The sequence below is a fragment of the Armigeres subalbatus genome, chromosome 2 (genome assembly GCF_024139115.2).
Source record: "Armigeres subalbatus isolate Guangzhou_Male chromosome 2, GZ_Asu_2, whole genome shotgun sequence".
Taxonomy (NCBI): domain Eukaryota; kingdom Metazoa; phylum Arthropoda; class Insecta; order Diptera; family Culicidae; genus Armigeres; species Armigeres subalbatus.
In genome coordinates this window covers 185,057,707-185,072,870 of record NC_085140.1, presented here as the reverse complement: position 1 = coordinate 185,072,870, position 15,164 = coordinate 185,057,707, and the positions used below count along the sequence as shown (strand labels likewise).

At 40.8% G+C, this 15,164-nt stretch overlaps 1 protein-coding gene across 2 annotated transcripts in view; it reads right to left on the bottom strand.

Annotated features, from left to right (window-relative positions):
- Positions 1-14,008, bottom strand: part of LOC134211365 (ubiquitin carboxyl-terminal hydrolase 47) — a 62,632-nt gene extending 48,624 nt beyond the window's left edge. For both annotated transcript variants that reach the window (XM_062688154.1, XM_062688156.1), the window contains exon 1: positions 13,481-14,008. The gene's annotated coding sequence lies outside the window, so the exon portion shown is untranslated. The remainder of the gene's footprint in view (positions 1-13,480) is intronic.
- Positions 14,009-15,164: the final 1,156 nt, after the last annotated feature.

The window sequence follows — 15,164 nt, the reverse complement described above, 5'->3', positions numbered from 1 at the left end:
TGTCCATTTCTGTTGCCAGCTGTTCAAGGTTTCCTGACGAACTAATGTGAAAAATTCATCGAAGGTGATTTTCCGATCGTAAATATCACCTTCCATAGCGCCCACCTTAGCCAAAGAGTCCGCTTTCTCATTTCCCGGGATCGAGCAATGAGAAGGGACCCAAGCCATGGTGATTGTGTAAGACCGTTGTGATAAGGCACTCAAAGCTTTCCGTATCCCATTCAGAAGATACGCTGAGTGCTTAACCGGTTTCATTGACCGAACAGCCTCCAAGGAACTTAGACTGTCGGTGAAGATGAAAAAGTGGTCAGGAGGTAGGGATGCGATTTGCTCGAGTGAATAGTGTATAGCTGCTAGCTCAGCAGTAACACGGAACAAGGCTCTTTGAGCTTAAAGTAGGCGCTATGAAAAATGTTGAAAACACCAAAACCAGTGCAGTCATTAATTTTGACCCCGCTGTAAAAAAGCTGCTCTCCTCACTGGCTTGCCCGTATTTGCTTGCAAATAATGGAGGTATGACCTCCGCACGAAGAAAGTCTGGTATTCCATGAACCTCCTGCTTCATGGACAGATCAAAAGTAACAGAGGAACTGTAAGAGTCTAAGAAATTAGCACGATTGGTATCTACCGAAGAAGGGCTTACCTCCAGCGTTATGTACCAGTGGTAAATACTCATGAATCGAGATTGAGGGTTTTGTTCGAGCAGCTTCTCGAAGTTGTCAATGACCAATGGATTGAAAACCTCACAGCGGATGAGGAACCGGAGCGATAATTCCGCGAAACGATCTGTTAGTGGCAGTACTCCCGCAAGTACTTCCAAGCTCATCGTATGTGTCGAATTCATACATCCTAACGCGATACGGAGACAGCGGTACTGAATCCTTTGAAGCTTCAGCATGTGTGTTTTAGCCGCGGACTGGAAGCAGAAACTACCGTATTCGAGGACCGACAAAATGGTTGTTCTATACAACGTCATAAGATCTTCAGGGATGCGCTCCCCACCATGTTCCGGTTATTGATCGCATGAAGTTGATCCGTTTCTGGCATTTTTGTGTCAGATACGCAATGTGCTTCGAAGGTACATTTCGAGTCGAACCAGACCCCGAGGTATTTAGAAGACATGCTATGAGTGATTGTCTTACCCATCAGTTGGAGCAGGAACTTTGCCGGCTAATGTTTTTTTTGAAAAGACAACCATCTCAGTTTTCTCCGGAGAGAATTCGATACCCAGCTTTAAGGCCCAAGTAGACAAATTGTCCAGAGTATCTTGCAACGGTCCTTGCAAATGGACTGCGGTTGGCCCCGAAACGGATACAACACAATCATCTGCAAGCTGCCTCAACGAGCAATTTGGCATGAGACATTCATTAATGCCTTCGACGTAAAAGTTGTAAAGGAGCAAGTCAAACATGAGCCCTGAGGGAGACCCATGTAGCTAATTCGTGAAGCTGCCGAGTCACCATGAGAAAAACTCATACGCTACTCTAAGTGGTGAAAGTCCACACTCGTGGAGTTTGTCAGATAAGACATCGACGCAAACTGAATTAAAAGCCCATTTGATACTGAGCCCATTTGCTCTTTTTTAGCGAAAGTTAGTTGAATTTCTGAAAGTAACGCAAGGCAGTCGTTCGTTCCCTTGCCCCTGCGGAAACCAAATTGTGTATCTGACAACAAACTATTCGATTCAACCCATTTGTCTAGCCGGAAGAGAATCATCTTCTCCAACAGCTACCGAAGACATGACAGCATCGCGATGGGGCGATACGAGTTACAATCCGACGCGGGTTTTCCGGGCTTCTGGATGGCTATCACCCTCACTTCCCTCCAATCATCCGGAACAATGTTGCACTCCAGTAACTGATTGAACAAGTTCAATAGGCGCCTCTTCGTGACGTCTGGAAGGTTTTTAAGCAAATTGAACCTTATTCTATCCATCCCTGGATCGGAATTGTTACATGAAAGGAGAGCAAGTGAGAATTCAATCATCGAAAAGAGGCGATCCATATCATCCCTAGCAGCAAAAGCATCACGTAGCTCTCGCCTCACCGGTACCGAATTCGGACAAACTTTCTTTGCGAAGTCAAGTATCCACCGCGACGAGCTTTCACGATCTTCGTTTACGGACGACGCGTTGCGCATTCTTCTCCCGACGGTCCACAGAGTTTTCATTGAAGTCTCGCGCGATAAACCTTCAACAAAAGTGCGCCAATATCCGCGCTTCTTCACTTTGACCAGTTTCTTGAACTGGATTTCGAGCGCAGTGTATCGTTTGTGAAGAACGATCGCCCCGTGTTTCCGAAATTCTTTGAACGCGGCGGATTTCTCGCGATAAAGTTGCGTACACTCGATGTCCCACCACGGACTGTAGGGTTTCCTACGAACCGAAGCTCCTGGCACCGGCCGACGTTGTGCCTGAAGAGCGCTTTCAAGAATCAACTGCGATAGAAACTTGTACTCTTCCCGCGGGGAAGTGCTTCTATAGACTGTATGCCATCGCTGATGGCGTCCGCATATTGCCCCAATCGATGTGCTTCGTGAGGTCATATGATAGATCGATGGAAGCAGATTGCTTATGTCCATTGGAAATCGAAACTTCGATCGGCAAATGATCACTACCATGGGGATCTTGGACCACCTTCCAAGTACAGTCCAACGATAATGAGCTCGAACAAATGGAAAGATCTAGACGGCTATCTCTTGCTGGAGGAGCCACTCGTGTAACTTCTCCTGTATTCAAAATTGACATATTGAAGTCGTCGCAGAGGTCGTATATCATTGATGAACGGTTGTCGTCGTACAGTTCCCCCAGCCTGTTCCGTGGGAGTTAAAATCTCCCAAGAGCAACCGTGGCTCGGGCATAACCGAGCAGATGTGCGAGATCTCTTCGAGATATCGCGGTGTTTGGAGGAAGATATATCGAGGCGATACTGAGGTCTTTTCCTCGAATAGTCACCTGACATGCGACAGCTTCGGTGCCAGACATCGGCGCAAGATCGACTCTATAGAAGGAGTGCTGTTTTTGATCCTAAAAGCAACCCTCCATATCGATTTGCCCGATCGCGGCGGATTATGTTGAAATCAGGAAAATGAAGGTTCACATCTGGTGTTAGCCATGTTTCACATAAAGCAAAAGCATCGCATTGTAATTTGTTAACTAAAAATTTAAAAATATCTAATTTTGGAAGAATACTTCGACAGTTCCACTGTAGAATCGAAATCATGTTACCCTTATTGACTAAATTAGCCATCGAAGGATACAAATGACTCGAGGAGGGGCATTTTCGAAGCCAGCTGCTTCAGGAGAGGAGTCAGAATAGGAAGAACAGTTTTGACCATGTTCTTCACGGGGTCGGAAGCATCAAAGAAGTTGAGGATGAGCTCCACGATGCCAGAAAGTGTGAACATTGGAGCGCTCGGGAGTTCTTCTGCTCGCTCTGTATGCTCTCTTTCTGGCTGAGAAATCGCAAAAATGGGGCATCTGGGATTTTAGATGTTCCTGGAAGCGGTGGAAACTCTCGATCATCCCGATGTGAAACCACAAAAGTTGAACGTTTTTGAGTATTTCCACCCGCTTTGAATTTGACCATGTTGGATTGGGGCTCACTTTGAGGCTGTTTTCTAGGCTTTTTTGAGGGTCGCTGGCTCTGTTTTATTCTCTTCCTCGTTGAGCCATTGAAAACAAAGGGAACTCCATTTCCAACCTCGGAGTCAGAGCTACCTTGATCGTCCAAAGGAAGAGACGAGTAGATGGTGTCAGAAACGAGTGGAGGAGCGGCCTTCCTCAACATTTCGGCGTAACTTCGCCGAGAACGCTGCTAAGAGAACGCTTCTGGTGGATTCGCTGCTGTATGTACGTTGGGCAAGCTTCAAGAGCATGTGGAGGGCTTTCGTTACAATAGACACATTTCGGTGCCGTCTTGCACGCGCCCTCCACATGCTTCTCTCCGCATGATGCACAGCGAGGTTTATTGCAGCAGTACTGAGCGGTGTGGCCCAGCTGCTTGCAATTAACACAATTCATCACCTTCGGTACATACAGCCGAACAGGTAGACGAAGTTTGCCAATCACTACGTAGTCAGGCAATGCGGACCCGGAAAAAGTGACGCAGAAAGAGTCAGACGGGGAATAACTCCGCTTCTCTCCCTCCTGCGACACCGAATACATTTGTTTGCAATCCAGTATCGCAACAGGAGGCAAAGAAACGTTCTTGAAACGACCGAAACCTTGTTTCAAATCGTCGCATGTCATACTTCCCTCCGTCACCACCCCGCGATCTCACACACTGCTGACGGTAAATACACCCTATATTCGAGAGTGAAAAGCTCACAGGTGGCAATCTCGTTGGCCTGTTTGCGATCACTGACCGTGACACGGAGTTTACTGGACCCAACCATGTCAATGGTCGTGACAGACGAAAATCGCTTTTCCAGATCTTTGCTGATCTGGCTGATATTCAAACGTTTGCCTTTGGGTCGAAAGAAAACAACATACGGCCCACTAGAGTCGTGAGGGTAGACCTTGGGACGGGGGCTCGTAGAGGAAATTTTAGCGTTGCTGGTGTCCATTTCATTTTGGTTTGGAACACCCGAATGCAACGAATCTGACATGGAATACGAAGTACCCCCGCCAACTTCGCCTTCGCGCATTGCGGACACGAAATGCGCCGCTGCAGCGAGGCACAATTTATTTTAAAACTAAACACTTATCACAAGGACAGAAAAAAAAACACACATACACACAAATTAATGAGAGGGGAAGACGAGTTAAAGAAAAAGGAAAAAACTATTCCAATAAGATGGAGAAGAGAGGGAGCTCAAGTGAATACTTGCGTTCACACTGCTGTGTCGCCGGCTAACGGTTCTGGCAGCACACACTGACTGGATGGACAATCGCCGGGGCGGTGGTGCGGTCGAAGCGAACCACGCTGTTGTTGGTGTTCTTGCCGCAGACAACACTGCAACTGGGTGGATGGATGGTGGCAGGACGGCAGCGTCTGTGTTGGTGGAGACGCACGATGGATGATGTGATGACTGTCGGCGTGGGGCGATGATGCCTGCGCCTGCGATGGACGCCGAAGAAACTGCAAAACTTTGCGTTGTCTTGCAAAAGCAACGAAATGGCTACTTAACTGCTTCAGCTAAGCACCACTTCCACTCAAGCACTATGCTTCAAAACACTTTCGGAAAAAACCTCTACCTGTACTTCAGGAAAAAAACCAAAAGAGAAGCAGACCGTACGCGGACTTACAACCGTCTCGCTCGGATGCTCGACGTGGAATGTATGAACCTTCTCTTTTGTAAAATTGTAGTTCTGAAAAGAACCGAATTATTATTTATAAAGCCAAGGCTGGTAGCGGCCAATGCCGCTTAAAATAGTGACTTTAGTGACCAACACTGGCGGAAAAAGGGGACCAAATAGTGACTTTCAGCTGCAAAAAAGTGACCAAATAGTGACTTTGAATTTCATTTGCAGTGACAAAAATTGACTTTTATATGAAGTTAATAAGGCCAATACAAATAATTTTCAAAAATTATATCTCCCTCTAATATCTTTTGGTCAAAAATTCCAATTTGAAGGGGCAATAAGTTCTGCAAAAAATACGTTTTGCCAAAACATTATTCAACAAATCCGACGAAGAAAATTGTGTGCTTATTTAGCGTCTTCACTTGTAATGAATTATTTAATTCCATTACTTTGCATTCTCTACAAGTATAAGTATTTCGATCTCAACAGTAATGACGGTACTGAAGTTTTTAGTCTCTCAAGTTGAGTCAAGTATGAGACACTGATCAATGTTTACAAAGTGATGGAATTAAATGGAATAGTTCGTTTTATGAAAAACAAAATCTGATGAGATTGTTTTGTTTTCTTCTTAATATTTATTTTTGCATTCATTTTTACAACTGGAAAACACAATTTGAGGCAAGTCATACAAATAAGGTACAACAAAGTTTATTATGGGTTCAAACTTATTCGGAAAATCTTCGCTTCTTTGTGAAAATGCAACTTTTCTGACATTTCTGACATCAGTTTGAGCTACCAATCGGTAAATCAAACTAAAAATAATAAAAATCTTAAAAAATTCACGATTTTTCTTGATGGAATATCCAAAGTATAGGCAGTCTCGAATGTCTAAATTGTCATCAGAATATGATCTTGGATGTTTTAAAAGTATTTATCAGTGGCGTTTCCCTAACCTCAATCTACCTGTGCACTGGGTTTAAATTTGAGGAATAGGTGTGCGGAAATGCATACAATAACTAGATTTCGATAAGTTTAAACGAGTCTGATAATTTTATTTCCCATTCGAGCTGTCAAAATACCATAATTTTCATTTTTTGTGTCAGTGCACAGGTAAAAAGTGAGGTTACGCGACGCCACTGGTATTTATCGGAACAGATGACGAGAGACCATTCATTTTGCTACTTACGAAAGTAAAAATTGAATAAATCCGTCTATGAGGGATCTTTTACGTAATAAGTATTCTACTCCCAAAGTGCTTTGCAGTAACAAGCAATGATTTATTTTTTTTCATTTTGATTGAAAAAAATCGTATGTATTAAAATATATATATTTGTGAGTAAACATATTTGTTACAGAAAAAAACTGAAAAACTTGTTGGTTTTGTATACCATTAGATCAGGCCATCGCTCACTAATGATTTCCCCGATAGAACAGAAAATGTATCTAAAATTGTGTAGGATTCAGATGAAAATATCAGAATTTTATTGAAAAGATAAATCGGAATACTAAACAGTTCAGTTGATAAGGTGTGTTGCGCTTTATATCGCATCTTAAGTTTGAATTAGTATGCCAAAAAACTTTAACACCCCTAGAACAAGCTTTATAGCTGTGATTTCATACAGACACCGATAGTTGTTATGTGAGGAGGTATCTGAACAGTAGGAGTCAATTGAGCTCTGTAATTCTAACACCGAATAACTAAGTGAAAATCAAATCTGTATATTAATGTAAATATTATATTTAATAAACATTTTATAACAGCTTTGTAGCTGACCATTGACAAATTAATTTGTCTGTCTGCTGAAAGAATCGGCGAATTCTGGAATCTCCCGCAACAAGGTGTAAAGTTTAATAGTTTCAAAAGAGGTTTCAAAATAAGCAGAGTCTGCTATTAGCCTTCTGAATATATTTAAAATCACAATACCCTGTACCCATCCTGCTTGCATCACTATATACCCAATTGCATCACTGTGACACAAAACCCCTTCAATCAATCGAGCTAATAGAAATCTAATAAGAACACCGAGATTCAGAGCAAATTTGTAGTCACTAGAAAGCTTACAGTTTTTGTACTAAGTGGTATTTTTTTCTAAATCCGTCATTTCATGTCCGTCATGAATATTCAAATTTTTCATCATTTTTAATTTCATTGTTTTTAACGAAACCTAGTCAATAGTTCCAAAATAGTTGAAAATAGTAACGAGACTTTTTAGTGACTGACCCGAAAAAAGTGACCCAGTCACTAAAAAGTGACTCGTTACCAGGCCTGCATAAAGCGCCTTTCCGAACACTAATAGCAACAAAACCAAATCAGTACCTTGAAATAAAATTTTACATTACTGATACTGATGTCATCCATGCGGCAACATCTCCCTCCGACGCTTGCTACGGACGGAAACTTCCTGCGATTGCCAAGCAATTAATTTTCACTTTGAACCAAATTCTTCCTTAACCTTCCCTTTTAAAGAATGTTGGGTCCTGAGAAGAACCGAATAATATAAAAATATAAATAATGCGCCTTCCGAATCAGTAACAGCAACCACTCAATAGTCCGACGCGCGCTTGGGATTCTGCTGCCGAAATCAATTTCCGCTGTCGCCAAACGATGCTGATTTGTCCTTGATGAAAATGTATTCTGCTCAAACTTTGCTTTTGGAAAATTAAGGTTCTGAAAAGAACCGATTGATTAAGAACTGAAAATCATCATGGTAAGACCAACTAATTTGATTCATAGTAATGACGAACATGTTTATGTTGACGGTTCTACTACACAATTATTATCAGTGTAACACTATGGGTCTCTGGACCTTCTATATAAAGTTCGTTCTACAAGTGAAATGATAACCTTTCAGTACAACTTTGTTGTACGAGAAAGGCAAAGAGCGGTACTGGCTCCTTCAGCTATGGCCCCTGGATTGAAAGCGTTGGAGGATGACCCAGGATCAAAAATCATTACGATTAAGTTGTTCTAAAACATGTTATGATTGAATTCAAAAAAGTGTTGAAAGTCACCCCGCAGAAGAGGTAACTTGTAACACCCATCATTTTGATATAATTTTCATATTTTTATTCATGTTGTATATCTGATTAAACGTCTAATCCTTGATATGATGACACATTAAAAGTATCATATACATACTAGTAGAATGAATAAATCTATTTAGGTATTTTAGAATTATGCAGAGAGAAACCCGAAAAGTGTGTCTGACGGTAATGGTCCATTTCAACATTCCGATATCACTCCGCTCATCGATGCTCATGTTGCCACAATAAGTGAGTAGTTGTAATTCAAATTCGATCAATGTAATTATGAGAAAATAAAAAAAAACCAACAATATGCAGACATAACTATCTAAACTTTGAAAACCTACAAAATTAAACATTGCTTCATCATATAAATATAAGCCAATGCGGAGCTAATAATTCAACAAAGGATTGCATTTTATCTTCAAATATATATTGGCTAGAAAACCTCCTTCCCTGTTGGCTAAATAACCCCTACTCTCCTAGTGCAAAAATCTTGCAAATCGGTCAACCAGACTACAACAAAAAAAAACTCAACTGATTTTTATATATTGTAAGATGAGAACCTATTGGCATCTCGTGAAAAAAAAACTTTATGCAAGCCATGTTGGACACATGGATGAATCTGTGTGCTTCAAAAATAAACTTTTGTTTTAACAAATTGTTAGGTATTGTTTAGTTCTACTTCTACTTCAACTTCAACAACTACTTCCTCTACCGCCCAAGACCGCTTAATTATCTAAATTCTACTCAATGATAAAAAATAACAATTGATTAATTTTTTGTTCTTCTATGTTTTGGCTCGAATACTCTTGAAGAGTAAAATATTTGTAGTTTAGTATTTTTCCACAACAACCTTATTCAATAGAAGGCTATAGTGCTGAATTGTACACTCCAAAACATTTATCCCACGTCATACACGAAAAACAAAAAAAAAACAACTCTGAAAATCTAAAAATTGCAATTAGTGGACTTTAGATGAGAATTTTTATATTGTAAAATCAAAAAAAGATGATGAGATTCAAACAATTGGTTTATTGGATGAATAACTAAAAGAAAACAAAATTCCAAGAAATCAAAATGTGAAATTGATAAAATTGAAAATTAAAAAATTGTCCAAAACGTGTTCAGATCGATTTTAAAAAGCAATTTCGGACTAAAACAAATTTGGGTTGTAGAGGGTTAATATTTTCATTATTTTCCATCTTCTAGAACAGCGGTTCTCAACCTGCGGTACATGTACCCCTGGGGGTACCTTCGCTAGCCCCAGGGGGTACCTCGGATAAGAAAGCTTAATGGCGGATGTATTACATTATAACAATTCAAATCGAAACTTATTGATAATTATGAATTTTTTTTATATCAGAACATTGTACACCCAGGTTTTTTACACGGTTTGGTTTTAGTCGTTTAAGACCTTCAGCGTCAATGAAACAATGAGTTAACCCCACGAAAAAAATCACAAAAAATCAAAGAAAATTCAGGGGGTATTTAAAAAGCTGTGAAAATTCAGGTTAACCAAGAAATTAATGAATTCCAACCGTGTAAAAAAAATCTGGGTGTATTGTATAAATATATGATGTGGTGATCTTCTTCTTCTTCTTCTTCTTCTTCTTTATTGGCATTACATCCCCCACTGGGACATTGCCGCCTCATAGCTTCATTAGGCACTTTCACAGTTACAGTCAAACCTCCATGAGTCGATGTTCTATGACTCGATATCGACTCATGGAAGCAAATTATGCCATATTAAAAAATATTTTCTGGGTTACTGTGATGGTCCCTTCAAACGGCTTTCCACAGATTTGCTATTCCTCATCTCGATATTTCCATGAGTCGATGGTCCCTTCAATATCGACTCATGGAGGTTTGACTGTATTAACTGCGAGGTTTCTTAGCCAAGTTACTATTTGTGCATTCGTATATCATGAGGCTAACACGATGATACTTTTATGCCCAGGGAAGTCGAGACAATTTCCAATCCGAAAATTATCTACACCGGCACCGGGAATCGAACCCAGCCACCCTCAGCATGGTCCTGCTTTGTAGCCGCGCATCTTACCAAGGGCCCTCTCTAATGTGGTGATACTGCCCTCCAAAGCTAGCATATTATAGGCTGTGCGACAAATGATCAAAAAGTCAAAACGTTGAACGAACAAATTATAAAAATCTTCAATGCAATCTACCTATTCGAAACAAAATATTGAATAATATGTTGACAACATGCTTCATTTGAGAGGCATGAAGGCATTTTTCCAAAAAGCTCTGTTGCTTCATTGCCAGAGAATTGGAAGCATCCTTCTACGCTTCTCGGAAGCTTCCATCCAAGCAACTCGAAGCCTCCTTTATAGAGGTTCGGAAGCCTCCTTTCAAAGTGGCTCGGAAGCCTCCCTTCAAGAGGCTTGGACGCCTACTTTCAAGAGGCTAAGAGACGTCCTTTTAAGAGGCTCAGAAGCCTCCTTTTAAGTGGCTCGGAAGCCTCCTTTCAAGTGACTTGACTACTTTCGCGAGGCTTGGAAACGTACTTTCAAGATGTACAGGAGCCTCCTTTTAAATGGCTCGAATGAAGCCTTTCCAGAGGCTCTGAAGCCTCCCTACAAGATGCCCTCAAGAGATTCGGAAGCCTCCTATCAAGAGGCTCGGTATTCTTCTTTCAAGAGGCTTGGAAGCATATTTTCAAGAGGTTCAGAAGCCTCTTTTTAAAAGGCTCAGAAGTCTCCTCCGCCTCTCAAGAGGGTTTGAAGCCTCCCGTCGAGATGCTCGGAAGCCTCACTTTGAGAGGATCGGAAGCCTTCCTTCGAGAGGCTCGGAAGAATCCCATCAAGGGACACGGAAGCCGACATTCAAAAGGCTCGGAAACTTCCCTTCAAGAGGCACGAAATTCTTCTTACAAGAGGCTTGGAGAGCCTACTATCAAAATACTCTGGAGCTCCCTTTCAAGAAGCTTGAAAGCCGCCTTTCAAGAGGCCCGGAAGCTTCTCTTGAAGAGGCTCGGAATTCTTTAGTCAAGCATACGCTCAAAAAACTCAGAAGTCTCCTTTTAAGTGGCTCGAAACCCGCATTTCAAGAGGCTCTGAAGCCTTCCTTCAAGAGATTCGGAAGCCACCAATTGTCAGAGAAGGCTTGTAGGAAACTTGTATAAATTCTCTTTGAATTGGAATTTTCCACGGAATAAAGGAAATGTCAACCTAATTTATGGAGTGCTATATATCGCGTTAGTTTTCAGATCAGTTTTTCATATATCTTATGTACGCTTATTTTCATTTACAGCAGAAAAAATACGGGGTACCTTAATTAACGCAGAAGTCCGAAGGGGTACATCTGAAGAAAAAGGCTGAGAACCGCTGTTCTAGAGGTTTTATTTTCTATTCATTTTCTTTCACCTAGAGGCTTATGTTTCTTTGCTGTTGTACAGATTATTTGCAATTCGTGATTAAGTCAATCTTCTGTTTGATTCCAAACATCGTATTCACCATGACATTGGATTTATATTTTAAGCAGCTGTTTACTTAACAAAATTGCGTACAACACTATATATATTTTATATCTGTAATAATAATCGTCTTCATTTAGCAAGATTCTGATCTAGCATGTTTTCACACTTTGTGGGCATACTGTATCCACATATTACTAGTAATGGAGTGGAGTGGAAATAAAATACTTGCGTGTTGATCAAAGTCTGAATAAAGAATGTAAATTTATTGATCCCGTTTGGATTTACTAAACCATGGTTACTAAGGGTGCTCCAGGTTACACTATATGGTATACTAAATTAGACAACCACTTAGATCGCAGATTATCCAATACATATTCCAACAATATTCATGCAATGACAGGCATAGAAAAGCTTTTCATTAGTAACTGTGGAAATATTAATAAAATACTAGGTTTACAATCAGGCTAAGTTCCAGTTCAGTTGGATTATGAAGCTGTTGAAGAAAAGGAATGATCATTGAAGCGGCATCCCATTACAAACATCCGAAACAAAATCATTGAACCCCAAATTTAAGGCGGTTAATCAAATTAATAAGATCAGAGTTTTTGTTTGAATTTTTACGCTATTCCTCTGAACCGCTCTGAACGAGAAAACGATTTCACAACAAGTCATCAAGCATCCAATCGTAAAAGTTGGACTCCGAAAGAATGAATCTTGGGCACATCTTTTCTCATTATGCAAGTGCCGCTCGACCATTTGCATAAGTGCTGTTGCTTGCTTCATAAGTCCAAGTAAAAAACTGAAAATGCTGAAACAGCAAAACAAAAATCTTCTCGAGTCAGCCGAACGGGGATTCAATTTTAACTCCAACGCGTTCCATTCCGAGTGGTAGTCAACAAGGACGAACGTGGGTTCAACACTTTCGTTCAGTTCGGCATTCAGGAGTTTTGTATCGTTCTCTTATTTTGCAACTTTGGGAAAACAAGCGTAAAAGTGTGTCGTCGTCGTCATTTTCTGTGCCGTGATTCTAAATTTAAGCCGAAGCAGTATCTATGGGTCCCGGACGTCATGTTTTCCTCTTTATCAACTTCATAGGGCAAAGCTGACTGCGAAACGTCACACCATTGAGTATGATGCGCGTTACTGTGGGTCATTCTTTGGAAGTTTGTGGCGTAAGTTGAATACCTCTGGCATGTGTTATGTGACTAATATCAACTCTTTTAAAATTACTATTACTGAAACTCGATTTATGCATATGCACAACATGTGGTAGATTTAGTTCGGAAAAGATATTGGAGGGTAACACCTTCGGTGGGGATTGATCCCACAAAACCAGTACGCTAGACAGGTGCATTCCCTACTCTTTTAAAATAGTTCGCAGGCTCGTCAGAAATTGAATGATAGACTTGGAAATTTAACTAAGAAAATACAGACTTTAGATGCACAAGACTTTGTGTTTGATTTTGCAATTTTAGCTTTGACCCATAGTGCCATCCACAAACTGAAGTGAACGTAAGATGATTTGCCTATTCTCGAAACCTGGTTGGGTCATCGACGGACTATTGTCAATGGAAATCAAAAAGATTGCACAATATTAACCAGAGCCACATTACCCAACCTTATTATCAATATGAAGGTATTTCAATAGTCACGAACGGAATCATAACAACAATTTTCCAAGAAACACAATCATCATACCGTTTTTTTTGTACCGAAAAACAAAAGCCACATAGAAGATGGACGGAAAAAATCGAAAATTGATAAATGGCACTTACCGTAATCTAATGACACCTCGAGTAAAAATATCCAAATTCGTTTCAGGTTACTTCCTGTCGTTTACCCGGCTATTTAATCCACACTCTAGCCGGGAATTTGTCGGCACCTTGGCCTCTCGCAAACAAAAATTCGCGAACTTCTTTGCTCAGCAGAATCCAGGCAGCCTCACAAGCACTGGACGGAGGCACGGCAAGCAGAAGCCTTTCGAGTCTTCTTCTTTTTCTTCTCGTTCGTTGTGTTGCTTTCTTCCGAATCGTCGCCCGGAAGAAAAAGCGTAAATTCCAGCAGATTTCTGTTACGATTTTCACCTCGGAATGCGGAGGCACATTTTCTTCCTCTGTATTCTAAACTCGCACAACGCACACACCCGGTAAACTCACGCACGAAACCGGACAAACCACTTTACAAATTTCACCCACTTTATGTCGCACTCCCGGAACAAACACTGAAGATTGTTACAATAATTTTTCTGCATGCACTCACGACACGAAGAAATCCGCATCTACGAAAACGCACCGCGGCAAACGAACGATGACAAGACGGCCGACGACGTTTTGTTGAGAGTGCAGTACTAGAGTTTGCCGGGGATGCCATCAAGAAAAAAAGTGTCACGTTAAAATTAAGCTTTTAAAGCAATAAAGGCAAAAGTATAGATAGTAGAATCTATAGTATATTCCACTAATGGATCCAACAAAAGATATTTTAGTTACAAGATAAACATGTTTGCAATGCATTAGGGTCTCGCCGACATTTCTCACCAACACGAACGCAGGTTCGTGGTTGCAAACAATCCCATTTGATTTTGCCGTGACAGCTGCTCGTGGTTGCAAACAAACCGAGTAAAAGTGTGAGTGAAACGTGCGTGTACGTACACGATCGCTGAAAGCCTAATTGTCGCTGTCGTCGCTGTCCGGAACATCTTTTGCTGGCGAGGATAGGGGATCCAAATGTCAATGAAGGAAAAATACATACGATTTGACAGTTAGTTACCACTCATGTTTTGGACAGCATATTGTCGGCGTAGCACCAAGTTAGAATTCGGAAGTCGGGACTTCCGAATCGAACTTTCTTCCGAAGTTTTATTTGTCAAACTAATTGATGCTTTGTTTAGCGCATCTTTAGGCGAATCCAGCGCACTACTTCCGAAGTTGGGAAAGTTGCCTGTATCTGGAGAAAAATCCAACTTCGGTATAAAAAGCGGTATAAATTTATTCCGGATACACAATAACAAAGGGAACCGAAGCGAAAATCTTTATCTGGTAACTAAAATATCTTTTGATCCAACCTCTAATCATCAAATGTTTGGTAATTGAGAAAATTTTAATTAATTTTATTTAATATGAGGATTTTTTTTAATCCAGAATATTTTTCTAACTTAAAGAATAAGTTCCATAGCTTTGAAAATTCAACTTTACTGAAAACTTTCAAACTTTAAATGTGTTGAAAAATCGGCATTAGAAACTCTCGAACGACGACGTTCAAACCAGGCTACTGACATCCTATTGTTTAGCCCATCGCCAGATCGTAGCCAGGATGTCCTGGGTAGAGTCCTATAAGAAGAGTAACGCCATGTGGCACGTTTGACAGGTCTCCTGCTCGTTTGGAACGCGCATTCGTATGGAACTGACAGACGATTCTGTTCCAATTCTGACACTTGACGACACTGTTATTATAGTCACTGTA